The sequence below is a fragment of the Melospiza georgiana genome, chromosome 5, assembly GCF_028018845.1.
Source record: "Melospiza georgiana isolate bMelGeo1 chromosome 5, bMelGeo1.pri, whole genome shotgun sequence".
Classification (NCBI taxonomy): domain Eukaryota; kingdom Metazoa; phylum Chordata; class Aves; order Passeriformes; family Passerellidae; genus Melospiza; species Melospiza georgiana.
The window spans coordinates 14,683,027-14,700,660 of NC_080434.1; the positions used below are offsets into that span (position 1 = coordinate 14,683,027).

The 17,634-nt window shown below is 39.1% G+C and overlaps 1 protein-coding gene across 10 annotated transcripts in view; it reads right to left on the reverse strand.

Annotated features, from left to right (window-relative positions):
* TRIM2 (tripartite motif containing 2) overlaps positions 1–15,785 on the reverse strand; it is an 87,829-nt gene extending 72,044 nt beyond the window's left edge. For 4 of the 10 annotated variants that reach the window (XM_058023920.1, XM_058023917.1, XM_058023919.1 and 1 more), the window contains exon 1: positions 15,477–15,785. The gene's annotated coding sequence lies outside the window, so the exon portion shown is untranslated. Of the gene's footprint in view, positions 1–14,253; positions 14,644–14,795; positions 14,968–15,405; positions 15,428–15,476 lie in introns of those variants that run through there. The other 6 variants (XM_058023932.1, XM_058023927.1, XM_058023933.1 and 3 more) reach the window with 4 other exon arrangements.
* Positions 15,786–17,634: the final 1,849 nt, after the last annotated feature.

Genomic DNA, 17,634 nt, shown 5'->3' on the forward strand with positions numbered 1-17,634 from the left:
CCATAGCTCTTTTCCAGTATTTTTAACCCGTAAATCTCTGCCCAGGTCCACCATGTGATCACAGTATATGATTCATTATTTTGATTCTTGAGCCTAGAACTTATTCCCAATGCACCTGCATTGCTTTCCACAAAAAATTCAGCAGCTGAGGTAATCTTTTGTTCCATACCACAGCCACATTGCCTGCACCTCCATGAAAGCTGTGCTTTCATGTCCTGAGCTTCAAGGCCTTTTCAGAATTTCTTCTTTCTTAGGGATCCACTCCCACATCTCTCTTCATCACAAAGCCTGGCTTTTCAGCTTTCTCTCTTCCTTACAAAGCTCTCTTTTCTTACCTTTTCTTCTATGCAGAGAATGCCCTGCTTCATCAAATCAAATTACCTACTTTTCTTTTTCTTCTACAATCTACGTCACAAACTATAGAAATAATGTATCAGAGTGAGAGTAGGTGAAAAGTCACTCCAGAAAGAGAGATGTTTCATCAGAGTATATAAAATATATGTGCTATAAATCTTCTACCATCAACTATATACTGCATGTTACTGCGCTTACACTGTTAGATTTTTTTATGGAACAGGATAGGCATGAAAAGCTCTTGATGGATATGGATCAAGTGCCCAAACACTGTACATGAGATTGTGAAAAGACTGCTATGAAAAGACTGTTTGTAGATGCACAAGAGAAAGCAAGCTAGCTATTGCATCTCTGATTCCCATGGAAATTTATTTAAGATGCTAATTCAGTGTAGCCACAAATAAAGAAACAAAAGAAAGAGCAAGAATGAGCTGATTTAGTGGACTTTGTTGAAAAGGCACACTTTAGACAAAGTCATCCTGGGTACAACTCCTGTGACTTCAATCATAGCATTATGCCAAGGATGAAGCTGCCTCTTTGTCCTTAAGCCTGGCATGACACAGGAGAAGTGTTACCAGCACTGCCAACAATACTAACCCGGCACCAGCTAATAGTGATGGCCAAGCTGATTTAATAATTTACTTTTATCAAAAAGGTTATCCCTGTCTCTTTACTGCCATTCCCAGTTGCACAGGCCTGTATCTCTCTCACACACTGTTGCAGGAACAGTGTGAAAGCTCACAGCCCAAATTTGTCTTGCTGGATATGTCTTTCAGACAGGTTAATGGTCTGACTCAATACCCCTGCCATGTTAGGCACCCGAAGTGCCAGTGGAGGGAAACAGTAATCATGTTTTAGATAGAGAGGGCAAAAGGTGGAAACCAGAATCACCATCTTATTTTTCATATGCAAAAGATGGCTGTCATCCCCAAGAAGCTACCATCTATCCTGGGGTGAAACTTAAATCCATGACCCCCAAACCCACACCATTCACCAAACACAAGATCCCAAAAGCTGATGAGTTCCTTCCAGCTCAGCATATTCTATGATTCTATGATATGATTCAGCAGAACTTTGCCCACTCCCTCAGCTGCAGACTCCATGGGTGACATTTTGATTCTGTCCCTTTCATTTTACCATCCATGCATCTGGTTCCTATTATTCATTGTTTGCTTTCCAAAACTGGGGGTTTTTTTACTATTTTGCAGCCTCAGCCCACCCTCACTCTGCCCTTTCTTCTCAAAACATGCTCAGCTGGATGCTATTTTGCCTGTTCTTTGCATCTCCCTTTGGGGCCAACAAGGAACCTCAGGCCCCCTGAGGCTCAGGCTGTCCACTTTCTGTCTACATTGCTGCTGGGAGGAGACCTGCCCTGATTCTCCAGCAGAAGCCACAGATGCTGCAGAATGGAGTGATGTTTTTGTCATGTTTTACTGGCCTGCTTTCAGTTATAAAAGGAGTTACAAGTTATTCCCAGAAAACACACCAGCTTAAGCAATGGAAGACTTCAGATAGTGACAAAAGAAGTGAAACTGTGTAGCTGAAATGTCTCTTTCCTGTTAAAAACGAAAGCAAAAGGCAGAAATGGGAAGGGGAAGAGATCGTGCCCAGATGCACCACACTAACATATGAATCTGCAATCAGTGGGAACTTGGGTTTAGTCCCAGCTCAGACCATGTGCATTTTGAACTTTGAGTTCTTGGACCACTTCCTAATTAGAGAGCAAGTGACACACTGTGGAATGATTTAACCCTTTGGTAGTGCCTCCTGAGGTGTAGCAAAAGCCAGAAGAGACTCTGGGGAGTGTCTAACCCCTGGAAGCCACAAAGACTACAGGATCTATGCCTATGCTCCAAACAGACTAAGTGAAACAACTGCTGTCAGCACCTCTTTTCATGGCTCCCTACACAGAAAGGTCAGGCTTACAACTACTCCTTCCTGTGCTGCTGAATGATTGCTGGAATCTCCCCCTAATGTGCCAGCTTTCCATCCAGAATCTGCCTGTCTTCAAGACAGAATAGTTCCTTCAACCTCATCAGTAATGCCACACCAAGGATCAGATCAAACAGATACCTGCAGCAACTTAATAGTGTAAATAACACCACATTGAACCAAGAGACCTCTTCTCTGCTTAACAGGAGTGGAAAAGCAGCAGAGTAACTGTAACTAAAAACACAATTCTAGCATTAGGAGATGTGTGGAAAGAAACTAAGGTTATACAGCTGATGTACATCAACAGCTGTCATGATTATCACTGGTGTTCTAGTTAGCTCTGCACCTGTGATTTCATTTTTTTATATCTCCTTGTAATGTGGTAATAGTATGTCTTACCTATTTCACAGAAGTTCTGTGTGCATACAGTTACAGTTCTTTGAGGCTCTCACTGAAGACATTTCAGACATACAAACTTTTTATTTTCACAGCTGACTTAAGAAATATATCCTTTGAAAGCAAATAAACAGGATAACTACTTTGGCAAGATAAGTGTTTTTTAAAATTTCCTACCACCTCAAAGATCACTCATTCAAAACACAACACAAATGCACTAATAAAAGGAGATATACCTCCAAAAATCCATGCACTATGGGTAAAGATTAACTTTGGCACTGTAGAGCACAGTAAACCTACAAGTTTAAAGTCCATCTAAGCAAGTTTTCTGCCTAGCTTCTTTGTGTCCCATTTCCTAGTGAGAGATGTTTCACAGGCCTCAGTTGTCACAGAGTTCAGAGGAGGCCTTTCAAGTACAAACTACTCTTTGCACACGCCCTCTGTTTCCCATTCAGTTGTGCTCTACCTTATTTGCAGACCAATGGCCTCAGTTCTCATCTCACCTGGAATTTGGGTAGTCAGAGTTTTTGAGCCTTAAGGTTTTTATAGGCGGATCTGTGACAGCAAGGTAGCAAGAAGTGTCAAAGCTACTTCTGAAATATCTGTCTAATGTACATGCTGGTAAAGCAGGAGAAAACTCAGTCAAGAAGCAAAGCAAATTAGCCTGTCTTGGGCACCATGCTGCCATAACTGGCTTATATATTCAAGCTGGCTATAAGCTACCTTAAGCGTTGCTATACTACACTGCAGGCATTTCTCAGTTAAATTCTGTGAATTAGTCTAGACTCAACATTTAAATTTCACTGTTGTTATGGGGCGATTCATGCACTTCTAGAAGGGTTTTGCAAATCATGCTGAAACATTCCTTATCTCTGATTAGGTTTAGAGTAAAAAAAATATTTCAGATGGACAGATGCTTTGGCTTTGGAGCAGATCTATGTTCAGAGTGTCAGGTATGCTGACAAAGAGCCAAAAAATAGGCACAGACCCAGCAGCACACACATCTATCCTAATTTCAAATTACAAGATAACTTGTCTCCAAGGAATGCTTTCCTATATAACAGTATAAACATTTCCAGTGGTATTTTTGGAACTGACAAATTCCTTATTATGAATGGCCTTTGTCACAAGAAAAATATCACCTCTCCAGTTTCTCACCCCTCTGTGGGCTGTGTTCTTGCTCAGACAGAAGAACACAAGGGAAGTTTCCAAAAGAACTCTTTTGTAAAGACCTTGCTGTTATACAACAAACAGACAGCATTAATTAGAAGACTGCCTTCAAGATAGCTGTGGTTCCTGCTCCCATAAGAAACCCTATTCATCGTGAACTCAGCAGTAAATATTCCACTTGCTTCTTTGGCACAGAACCAAATTCCTGCATCAACTAGAGCAAAGGATGCTCAGAGACCAAGAGGGATTTGCCCATCACAGGAAAAATGCTCAGATTAGCGATGCAGTGACCTTGGTTCAAAGAAAGCACTTTAATACATGCCTTTCTGTCAAGCATATGAGAACTCCTGCTGATTTCACTGTCACATCAATGAGGTCAGCCACAGATTTATTCAGGAACTAAAAGGAATTAACTCCCTTCACACATACACACCCCCTGAATAATGGCTAGAGTGGTCTGTGCCCAGTGGTGCAGATGTGACTTGTCCCTCCCCTCTCCCAGTGTGGATCAGGAGTTTACCTCTCCTTGAATGACACTACTGATGCATTTTATGCCTTCTTGTGAATAAGAGTGACTGGGGTACCAAAAAACTGCTATACCTAACTTACTTCTATTTCTCTTTCTACCCAGCAAGCCGAGACAAAGCGTGCCAGTTACCAAGCAGGTGGAAACACTGAAATAATTTAACTGCTTGAAACTGCAGAGGCACAACAAAGGTCAGAATCATTCATTTGGACACAGAAATCCAGAGAGAAAGTGGTGTGTCCTATATAAGCCTGCAAGCAAACACAACAGGCCAAGTTTTCAGTATTCTCATATAACAAGCTAGTAAGAGGAATTTTAATGAATTCCAGGTGCTCTCAAGTCAAGTTCCTTGTGACAACCCATCCCCCCCAAAAAACAGGGACATACTAGATCTCAAGCAAAGCTCTGTTATAAAGGTATTCTGAGCAGCAGGAGAGGAAAAGAAGACTTTAATTTTAAAGATACTACAAACCTCAGCCATGCAGGAGAACTCAATTAAAAGCTAAAACTTTTATCTTTTACCCCTTGATCCAAGTAGTAAAAAGGCTAAAACTATCATGTAATCAGAACCAAACCCCACCCACGTCTGGATTTAATTATGCTGTGCCATTTTACAGCAGCCTAAGAAAATGGAACTGGGGGTCAAATAATCCTAGAATAATTCTTCAGTCAGTCACACATATAAGAACCTGAGTAAGAATGGATAAAAGACAACATCAGCAGACTGAGCATACAAAGATTCTAATTAAAGGTAAGAACAACTACAAAGAAGTTCATAGACAAATGGCTCTCTTCAGAGTGACAGCACCTACCAAAAAAAATTCTGTATGGTCTACAAAATTCAAGCAAACTTACAAAATTAATGCATACTGAAAGGATGGAGCTCTGGTCAATAGCTGCTCACTGATTTGAAAAGAAATTGAATTAATAGAATTCTAAAACTCTTCAGAAATACATATTTTTGTATGAGTTCTACACATTTTTAAAACAGATTCTCCATAAGAAAGTATTTATATGAGATTGTATGCTTATATAGCAATTGTAAATTACAGAGAGAAATCTACATAAGAACATGCTTTTAATTAATTAATATGAAAGTAGAAAGGACATATCATTTAATTATTTAGTATTATGAGTATACAATGTGAGTATAAAATCAACCAAAATACATAATTTTTAATTGAAAGCAAAACATTCTAGATACGTTACTTGCAAATGTTAACTGGGGAGAAGAAAGTCTTTTGAAATATTACCTAGCCAGCAAAGAAGCTTGGAGATACTGTATATTCTAGCTCAAGCAAATAAATAAAAGTGTATATGCAAAAGCAATGCAAATGCTACCCAAATTAGTAAGGGTTTCCTGAAGATACATAGCATGAAATTAAATTATAATTTCTATAACCTGCATCCAGTATCACTATGGTACTTTTATTGTATTATGAAATCAGTTCCATGTCAGTCTGGGTTTTTTTTCCTATTCAACAGAGCTTTTTATGAAAAAAAAAAAAGGGCCACTTCTTCCAGCATGTATTCTTCTTATTGCTCTATTCTGCCTCATTCCTTTAGCAAGGATCCCCTGATCCTATTAAAACAGCCAGAGCTGCCCAACTGCACCACAGTGCTCCACCACGGCCTCTGTGTTCACCCAGGCTGCAACATGGATTAAATTATAGCTCACACACTGTGATTCGATTTTGCATGCAAGGAACAAAATCTGTGTGAGGTAATACTGCACAGGACCCAGGGTCTGGATGAACAGCAGGCCTTGAAACTTTGTGTGCATTCACTTGTGCTTTTCTGCCTGCTTGTCAAGGTCAGCAACATGGCACATTTAAAGGAGGCTTCTTGCATTGAAAAGACTTTGTTTGCTCTTGGTTGCTTTCTGACTCAAGCTCAAGCTGAGAGACCTCACAGAAGGAGGCAATGATTATTGCATTGTAATTGCTAAAATTCAGCAATTGCTCACATTCATGCAGTTATTTTAAAGCTCTATTTCTTGGTCATTTTAAGGTCAGGTCAAAGACATAAAAAACTACAAGTCAGCCAGAATCTTATCTTGAATTCATCCCACTGGCATCCATAGATATGATGACATCTAAAACCCCTTGATATTCCAGAGGATTCAAGAACACTGGTGTCTACAATACAGGTCACATGCATTCTGAAAAGCAAATATTCTGCAGAGTCAAAACTCTGTTTAACTTGTGAATGAGGAAAAAAGTTAAACCTTCTCAGCAGCATTTCAACTGAAGATGGTCCAGTCTTTTTTCCTTTCCCTTCTTTCCTCCTCCATAGCAATTTCAGACTCCACAATAAGTTCCAATGTCACTTTTGAGAAGGGGAAGAACCCACAGAGATATTTAATATCATCCTCAACAGAACAAATTACCATTAGGGGTGTTTTTCTAAGAAGTCTTGCTACAGCTATACTTAGGAACTTCCTTGGTACACAGAGGTACTGAATACCATGATGTTTGCCCAGAGCAGAACTTTTTGTTGATTGTGCATTTTAATACTATAATCTATAAACATGGTAATTTTATATTTCTCCATTAAGTGACCCTATTTCAGCTTTTAAGAGACTGACAGCCTTTACTGGCTAGCATGAAATTTTTCATGCTAGACGTCTGCCTCATTAAAAAAAGAAAAATCAGCCAAAATTGAATTGTTTCTGAGAATAAGATTAAGAAAAATCAGGTCACTTTGTGTGACAAAAATTCAGGTGTCTTTATTTGAGAACTATGAAAATCCTCAGCTTTTCAGTAGGATACTAAACAATAGGGAGAGGCTTTAACCCAGACAATGAATTTTTTTAACATCACATGAATATGGACATTAACCTCACTGTGACCCAATGCATACTCACTTGGGAAATGAATTTTTTGGTGATACTGGCAGCCTGCTTTCTGTCCTTTCCTAGTGCTTGTGTAGCATCTCTTAAATACAAACCTTGCAATAGAGGACGATATTAAACCACATACATCCAATCCACTTCAATGAAAGACTAAATTCACAAGGCACTGAAGGGAACTCTGGTAAGAGAAGTATTCCCATGGGCAGCATTCTCAGAAGACATACTGTCTTACAGAAACTCCCCAGTATGAAATCCTGTTGGTTTTATTGCATACTGTACTATTTCCTCACTGTTCCTTCCTAATTTCAACTATGGTAGCCAGCTCAAGACCTCACTGTGGTCAAGCAGCATGCTTTGCAGGTGAGCAATAGAAGAAGGTCTTGGTCCAGATAAAGCCAGTGGAATCTATTCAGTGAATGATGCCAAGTGAACGGAACAAAGAGACTGCCCTGTCACTGTATTTCCCCAAGCTGGCTCTTAGTGGGATCATACTTTGGCTATAGCAAATAAAAATGACCAACAATTGTTAGCAGCAACAATTAAGCCATTCATTGTGACTCTTGGGGAATGATGGATGGAGTTTCTTGTACCATCCTCACCCCAGCTGCACTCTTTGTCAATTCCTCCTTCATGGAAGTTGTGTGATTTGAGCATCTGTTCTGAATCAGATAAACAAAGTGCTATGGACTATGGTATTACACATACCCACTGACAAACAGTCCTGTGAAGAGAGTGACCCACTGGCCTAGGGAATTGCCCTGACAGTGACAGGCAGTCCTATACCTACTTTTAATCCCCATATCTGATAAAAGCAATCAGCTGAAGGGATCTCTTTATAAAGGCACTATATAAACACCTTTATTTAGATAGTTCATCAGAATCCCAAATGACATAGTGATGTTGTACCACTTGTCGCTCTGAAAACACTCAAACTTTCCTCAGTGACAGGGGGAAGAATACTGATAGGAAAATGCTTTCTATATGATAGGATCAGAGTAATATGATAGGATCAGAGTGGGGGGGGGTCTCTGTTGCTCAAGGATCTAAGCTATTTTTTCCCAGCTCCATAAATCATAACATCAGCTCTGGTTTCTGCTAGAGTTAGCTGGCTGAGCATCAAGGAACATCAAATAGAGATTTTTGCTTTCTGCTCTCCATAGCAGTTGCACTCAGATGTGTTTATCTGCCCTCACATCTTCAAGAATAAAGCAAAAAAAAAACCTTTCAGAAAACATTTCAAGCACAGAACTATTTTAAAAAGCATTACTGTAAGCCAGTGGTGAGGCCTTTTGTTTTCCCAAAAGGACAAACTCACACTTCCCAAAAAACAGAAGTGTTTTACATGGTGGTCCTCTCCTACCTACAATCTCTGATGCTGAACAAGCTATGAACATTTCTGGAAAAGAAGTAATTAACTGCAAATATGATTTCAGTGCATGAACAATCAAGGTCAGAACCAAAGCAAATCATCACGCGTCTCCTGATAATTACAGTGAAAATAATTACTTATTTCCTCATCAATAATTATTGATTCCTAGAAGACCTCTGATGTCATAGCAGGTTATTCATTATAAGCATTATACAGTGGCATCTATGTTACAAGCTTCACTATGTTTACTCTCAGCATGTTCTCGAAAACAAAAGAAAAGCTGAACAAATTCTCAATTTCTCATTTTAAAGCATACACTACTAATTTCATAGAGAAAAAGAGTACTTTGGCCAATCCACCTAGTAGGGACACTGATGGCTGGAAGCCCATTTGGGGTAAAATTTTGCCATGGGAATATGCAGTATGAGTTACATTCACTTTTAGGATGGCTATATCTTGGCCCAAGGTTAGTAAGCATATTGTCCTGGGAACTGCAAACATACTAAAATAATTTGGCTGTTAGTTATATAACTCTTTAATCAATTTTCAGCCTCATTGCTTTACTTTTACATAGCAATTACTACTGACTAATTAAAAATCTGAGGGCCACACATACTGTAACAAAGCTATGGCAACCTATGGATTTCAGGTATGTCAGTAGGGCAACACTCAGAATGCCAAGGGAGTTGATGTCAACTTCCTCTTTCAGAAATGTAGCCATGACATCCCGCAGGATCTACTCTGCATTCTGCTAAAATCACTTATTTCAGTGAACCTATTTCCAAATAACAACAGAAGCTGGTTGATTACAAAGTATTAAACAGAGGTAGCTCAAGATCAGTCTGCAAACTCTCTACTTTCTTAAAAAGGGCGCTTCAATTCCCACTGAATTGAAGAGTGGGGGTAAACAGAATAGCAAAAAAACAGAAAAAACAGAAAAAACCCATTTTTCAATTGCTCCTCTAGATAGGTAAAGGAGACTCAAAAGTACTGAAGCCTTTAAATTAAGACAACCCATGTTTCAAAAAGACAAACAAGCTTCAGTGTTTTGGTTATTTCTGATTTACTATCTTTAAAATTAGGTCATTACTTTTAGGAATGCTTTGAAATAAATGAATGGCAGGAGAGGATTTCAGAATGTTCTTAACAGTAATCCATACCATTCCTGGGGTTAAACTGTTTTGTCTTTGACCTTCTAGTTTATCCCTTTGGGAATCACATTATTGTCTCATAAGAAAAGAGGTACCCATCTTAATATTCCTAGCCTAATGACTTCTGCAAAATCCTTTTAAAATACTAACCAGATCGAAATACTACTGTTTTATCCATCCAGATCAAGCTGGATTTATGATTAATTGCATGCTTGCAAATAATCTTTCAGACTTTTATTCATCATTCCCTGTATGAAAAAAGAAAAAGTCAGTTGAGCAGTACAACATCCCTTCATGTTTGTTAGCTTGCATTTGTGTAAATCCTTTCAACTGCTTTATGGAAGGAACAACAGTGACACTGTCAGAATAAATTTAAATTTCATTTTTAATATGTCACTAAAGTGGTACAAATTGTGGTGTCAATGCAAAAAGAGATATCATGAATTATAATTTCAAAATTAAATATAAAAATCCTAGGAAATTCAAAGTAGAATATCTTTTCAACTGTGATTGGGCCCTCTGGGATCCTTCAGATTTTTTATTCCTGCATATACAACTAGGTTTATCACCTCAAAATAAAAATGGCTCTTAGAAATCATAGTGGTTTATGTGATGCACATTTCCAGAAAGAATAAATTTGCCTTTGGGCTCAGATATGTTGATTACATTACTCAGTTAAGTTACAGCTTGTATTCACACGCTACAGTCTTGCTTTGTGAAAGATGATCTGAAGAGTGTACAAATTGAACACATAAAGTACCTTCAGCATGAAATAGTGTGTTTTAATGGGGCTTTGTGAACTACAGAGTTGTCCTGACTGATTTCAGATGGCAGTTTAGTCCTAGTTTATGAGTATCAAAACTAGTGTGTACCTTACACCATATCATCCAAACAAAAGGTAGTAGAAAAGGTGATGTTAACAGATGTGTAATGGCTCCTGAAATCTACTTGTAAGCTGGATAAGGAGCAGAGTGATGGGAGATTTAGTCTTACAGAAAATGCAAATGAATATTCTCATCTGTGAGACTCTCATCTCACCCATATTGTGAACCATACTGTCCACCCCAAATCACAGTACATCTTCCATGAGTCAATTAGTGTGTGATGGTCATGTGTCATGCTGCTGCCATTTCATGTGAATAATCAACATTGAAATTTAGATTCTGTAAATAATCAAAAGTAAACATACTTCATTAAACTTAATAATGAATATTATTACCTTAGTAATTAAGTTTATAATGAATCTTATTAACTTAGTAATTGGCAATAGCATCTTAATTTTAAGGAAAATCTTTGTTGGTGGTCCAGAAATATTTTGTAATTATAACCATGTTTTGGTCAGTTGAGTTAATTTCAATTAATATAATTCATTAACTTAATACCTAAATAATAACAGCCTAAAGGGAGATACTTTCAGTGAACCAGTATGACAGCTTTAAAATAAGGTCACAGTAGGTGTATGTCATTCCCTAATTTTAATTACTTGTAATTTCAAGCCTTTGTCTAAGCAAATTCTGGTATCTTAAAGACCAGTTCAGATAACACAGTACCAACATCTGTGTTCTGAATGCAGATAAAGAGTCAAACAAGAAAGGTAGTAAGTGAGTGCAAAGAAGGTTTCAATTTATTTGCAATAGAGCTTGTAAGCAGTCTGGGGGCAAGGATTACCTTCTGTTTCTGTACAATACCTAGCTCAGTAACAAAAACCAGTATCCCTAGATGCTGCAGAAATAGGAAAGAGTAATAATAAAATAAATGCAGAATGAAATGATAATGCCATTGATGCAAGTCAGAATTTCATATGAGGTATACTGACAGATGTTTAATGAACTGCACTGAATCAATCTGACACTGCACAGTTCTTGGGAAACAACCAAGTCCTGAATAATTTGATTTAAAAGAAATTATGGCTGCTGCAGTTATTTTTCTCAGATTTTTTTCTTCAAGCAAAGCTCACAGAAAATAGCAGCATCCCTATTTATTTTTTTCTTTAACATTATCAGATGATTAAATAGATTGGGCTTATGTGTGGCTTCTCATTTGAAAATCAAAATCCAAAACTCAGCCTAGGTATCTGAGCTATGTTAAGTTACATTAACTGATGCCTTAGCTTCTTTTTTATTCCTCAACTAAATGAGCATAATGTTGTTCTTCCTAACAGATTTTTATATCTTAGTAATTCTCAAATAACAGCAATGTTTGTATGAAAGCAGGTAAAATTTGGAAGAAAAGGGAAAGGAGAAAGGAAGGGAAGGAGGAGTTAACTACTGTAAGATGTTTATGGAAATTTGTCCTTACCTAGTTCATTTGCCTCAGAATTCTTCTTGTAGGGAATTAGGAGAAAGGAGAGGGGATCACAGAATACTAACTGGAAAGAAAAGACCAACACAGATACATAGCCTTTCCTATACTACAGTAGAGAGAAGGTGATCATGGAATGCAGTGTTCCCAGTTTTAAAGAGTAGAGGGGGGAGGAAACACATCCTCTATGAATAGAAGGGAAGAACAATAAAACAAAATTTTAAAAAACTGCTTGCTTGTAGTAAGACAAAAAACTTGGAGTGACATAGAACTCCTACCTTGAAACAGGAGGAAAAAAGGAAAGAAATACTGGAAAAAACTATTTTCCTTTTCGGTGTCTTGGTAAGTAGCAATGGATTTGGCGCTATTAAATCTAAATATTTAATGCTTTGCAGGGGTTATCTGGGTTGGCAGCTCACCCTGTGCTTTGCAAGGAGAATATTGAAAATTCTCTTGAACTGTGGCCAGTTGCAAACCGGCTGGACAAGACTGGCCTGGAGCAGTTACTGGTGTTCCCCTTCCTACTCTCCAAGAGAGGTCAAGCACAAGGTGAACAGGTTTGTTCCCTGATCAGCCATGCACTCTGCCTGCCTTTCCTACAAGCCAAGGTTTCACACCTCCCAGAAATATTTATGCAGCAGGGCTGAAACCACTGAGGTACCCTATCAGTGTCACTGATCTGTTACCAGGGGTAAAGGTATCTGAGAATCTGACACACCAGTGAGCACGGGAGCGCTCACACCTCAGTGCCTTTAGACAAAGTTACAAAGCATTGATGCATGTAGTAGCAAATGAGATTTCAGCTCAGGGCTGCAGCACCAAAAACTGCAGGGGATTGCTTAATATTTGGTGAACATATGCCTAAAAAGTCAGTGCACGTGCTATCAGAATTTCAGCATCCTGTGCACATCAATGAACTTTGCTTAAGCTTCATCAGGATCCATTTACATTCTGGATAAGAGATTGGGGAGCAAAACTGGCGTATGATGCAAAGAGCAAAGTTAAAGGCCAAAACCTTCTTTTCAGGATATCTGTCAGGAAGATGCCTGAATAGATTTTAAATAAAACAGCTCTGAAATTTTCCATCCATGTCTCAGATCTTCCCAGAAGGACTTCTGAAAGTATTCAGGACACATATGAATAATTTCTCTATATTTGAGAGACTTAGGCAGGGGCTTTCAATGTATAATCCAAACAAGCAGTGGATTAACTGTCTTCAGCTGAAAGCCTGCCAGATGACTGCCCTTCTCCACACACATGGCATTTGATGTCTGCCACTTTAATATTTTGACATTTTTGTGAGAGACATTGTCCTGAAAGGTCACCACTTGTCTCAGCAGCTGGCTGGCTGCCACTGAGGCTCGGGAAGCTGAGCTCCGCAGCTGTCATTAAAAATGACCATCTTCACAACTAAGTTTCAGGGAAGCTATGAATTTATGTCTATGAGGGGAAAAGGAGACAAGAGGAAGGAAAAGGAAGCTTCAAAATCAGCTTTTACTTGCTACAGTGAAGACAGGCATTTATACATATACATCTGTAAGATGAGGCAGAAATATTTCAAAAGCAGCTAATAAACACAACAGTCACCAAATATCTGTGTTACAGCATCATTATAGGTTATACCATGAATATGTTTAGTCCTCTATTGCAGCAAACTACACACATATTCTCTCCCTATTCACTTAATGGCAGTCACCTGTTAACTGTGCAAGTGCCATTCTCACATGGCTCATGAAAAACTGACAGTACCACTGGTCCCCAGGAAATAACAAAACTGTAAATAAAGCAAGAAACATGACATAGCAATTGAAACAAATTTGCTACAGCCTGCATTTCTTGTCTAGTTATCTGACTACTATTTATAATTGGCAATGATCACAGGCTTGTTTTCAAGAAGCAGATTTCGTGCACAGCGCAGTAAGAATTCATTAGCCATAAACTCGATAGGACAATGGCAATACAGAAGCTTTGAATTACAAAGGAGAATAAAAACCAACATACTACTTCTTCATCGCTATGAGACCAAAAATAAACTGACAAGTATCAATTTTCTTCCTTACAATATCACCACAACACTGAGAAACCTTCAGCTCCACTGATTCCTAACCAACTTACTATCCTGTCTTGATGCCACTGTGGCAGATAAAGATCGTTTCATGGACAGACAGAATGAGATGGGTGAAAAACATGCATTGCTCACCGTGCTATGTTCATTGTTCTTATCAGGTCAGATGCAGACTTACTGGTGCCCCTTATGATGACTATTTGTTTGTGCTTCTGAAAATAAGGTACTGTCGAGTTCCTTAATGAGAAGTCCGGGTCTGCATTTATGGATTTTTTTTTAAAAGATTCCAGGTAAAAAATACCGTGGAAAATTTTTCTTCTATGTACTCCCAAACTATCTATTCCTGCTAAAGTATCTTTCTTGCTGTATATCTAATCTAAGCAGAAAAACATCTCTCTATAAGTACCAGCATTTACTGGACTTCTCCCCTCGCAGAAAAAATAGCAAGCAGACATCCCCAAAATCAACAAACACAACTGCAAACTATTTGTTCTGGAAAGCTTTCAAGCATCCCTTTCCCTCAGCAGCTCTTCCACTGAAAGCCAGAACAATACTGCAGAGAAGCTTCCCCTGTCAGGATGTTTTCAGCTTTCATCTCTCTGCTTTTTCAAGCAGAAGACTAAGGTAGAAACCTTAATTAGCAATCTGAAAGCACCACACAGGCAAGGAATACTTACATTTGCAACTGTATTTGTGATATTTGCGCACTGATCCAGCGACTGGTGATTACAAAGAAGAGAAAGAGCTTTTTAGGCTGCCTTTCAAGTCTTGCAGCAGTGAAATGAAGGCTGCTATCTGAAAGCTACTCATTTTCTATATGCTGTGCTCTACTTGCTTCCCATGTGCATACAACACAGCTGCCAGATTTAATAACCATGTCAGCCTGCTTTCCCCAGAAAGCAGCAGAGAGATGACAGGATGAAGTAGCCAGAGCGTTAATCTGTAGTTATGGCTGCACTAAGCCTTGAATGAATGTCACAGTTTTATTGCCTTTGAAGAAAAAAAGCCAAAACAAATCAACGCTGTTCGTGAAAAGAATAAGAGCAAAAAGATTTCAGAAATGTTAATCCATACTTGCCCCAGTGATATTAAAGTACATTAAAGACATTTCACCATTTTTTTCCCCATCAGTTAACAAATCCTAGGACTTGAGTTTTTTTATTCCTTTCAGAATACATTTTTCCTAGCAGTGTATGCTTGTACCCCAAAAGAACAAAACCATTAACTGACAAATTAGTTGAGCTTCCCTTCTCTCCTGTTTCTCTCTAGAAGGAAGCATTTCCATACCTGTTTGTCTTTGCTGACTTCTTTCAGGCAAAAAAAAAAGTTAATAAAAAAGAGGGGAAATTCTCTTTTACCATTTAAATTCTCCCATGCACAGTGGTTCCTAGAGCACTGGACTTTAGTATCTGCTGTGGTCAGTTCACTGCCAAGGTGGAGCATCGCCGTACCTCCAGCTGTAAAACCAGTTCCGCGCCAGGGAAGGGCAGCCAGACTTTACATGACAAGAGAAGGTGCCACTCATGCAGTCAAAAACAACAAACTGAAAACAAACCCAGAAACGCTGGGTTGGATCTGCAACAGTGCAGGGATGCCGCAGAGGTCATATGACATCTGTGCGCGTCTTTTTCTCTCTCTCTCATTTATATTCCTTTCACTTCCCTTGGAGGCACCTTCTCAGCAGGGAGTGGTTTCTGTGGAAACTACGGACAGTCGGTTTTCCCCTCGGAGAAACTGTTACTATGGTAACCTTACATAATGTATATGGCCTAGATTCTTTTAAAAAATATTCTAACCCTGAAATTCTCATTATAAAATTAGAGCTGATTTGTCTGGGGGGCAGGAAATACAGTTATTTAAAAATTGCATCAGAAATGTAGGATAAAAAAATCCAAATGGTGTTACAAATTAAATGAGAATATAGGGGGCATGTCATTGCATCATTCAAAAAGGCAAAATAATTTGCAAATGCCAGTAAACAAGTCTATTATTTAGCACTTGTGGGAAGCAAGGAGGAAGGGAAGCATAGACTTGACATCATGGCTCACTGCAGCAATCAATATTGCATCTTGCAGAGTCGAAATTTTCTCTCTATGTTTATTCTTCCAGCAACCAGGACCTCATTTAATGATGTAAGCCCAAATACTGCTTACATCCACCCCACTCAAAACTGAAATATCAGCTTCAAAGTCACTTACCCTGCACTATGAAATCATACTACGTCAAAACTCGAGGAAGTGCCTGAAAGGAGCTGTGTGAGTCAGTGAGGCGTAGCGAGCAGTACAGCAGAAAAGAGAAGGCACACTGCTGTTTATATGACTTTCTTCTCAGCTCAGAGACACTCAGCCCTGGGGGGGAGGGCAGGGCAGGTCTGTCAGATGATGTTAGGGACAGGGGGATGTTAGGGCCCCAGCAATGGGGCTGGGCAGGGTGAGCCTCCTAAGTCAGCAAGTAAAGATCTGCCTGGTTGGGGGGCACATCAATGTTTTGTGACCCTGGTGAAACAGGTAGGTAGGTGCCTCCCATCCCTCCTCTACCTGCAGCAACCCTTGCAGATAACCCTTATCCTGGTTACACTAATCAAAAGTCAAATGGTTAAGAAGGCAAAGCTACCAGATCAATATGACATAAAACTGGTGATTTCAGCTTGAACAACACTGTTGGGGAAACTTTGCTAGAATCCTACCTTGGAAATATCTGTGTAGTGACTCAGTGGATTGGTATCTCTCCTGACCTGTCAGCCTAGCAACTGTTATTAGCATGAACCACATTAATATACACAGAAGATTGATTTTTCTTCCCTCCTTCTATTAAGAAGATGAACAAGAGAGAGCACCTGGCCTACAGAACATTTTCCCAAAACTTAAGCAAGGTCCTCCTTCCTACATTCTGCAGTGCAAAGGAGGCTCTCCAGGTGGGACAAAGCAGCCATGAAGCATTGCTTCAAAGCCCACAGCCTTTATCTTTCTTGTGTGGTGGACATACTTTTACAAAAGAGACTCATACTGCCTGAAGGTGAAGTGTTGTTTGGGATGTGGCTTCTCCAAACAGGTGTTCAAGGCCAGGATTTCACAAAAAACTTGCTGGTGCCACAGCAAGATCAGACATATTGTAATACAAAATCCCTCAAAGAGGTTTCACTGTAATGGGCAAAAGACACTAGACTTCTAAATTAAAGAAGAAAACTATTCCAAAAATTGCACTGAACACCCAAATTGACCTATACAGCAGATTTACTCTGACAATCACACAGAGCAGTATTTTACCAGAGGCTGTGCACACAAACACATTTTTGTCTGTGAAACTTGAGGGTTGTATGAAGATGCAAAACCATTAAACATTCTCTCTCCTTTACACAGAAAAATGAAGATTTGATGCATTGTGTTAACTTCAATTGTGTTTGAGGAAGTTCAGCATCAGCAGGATACAGTCTAAAACTTAGATGACTGAAAATTCTATGATTTATCAAGTATCACATTCCTAGACAAACATTACACAGGAGTCAGGCCTCTCTGG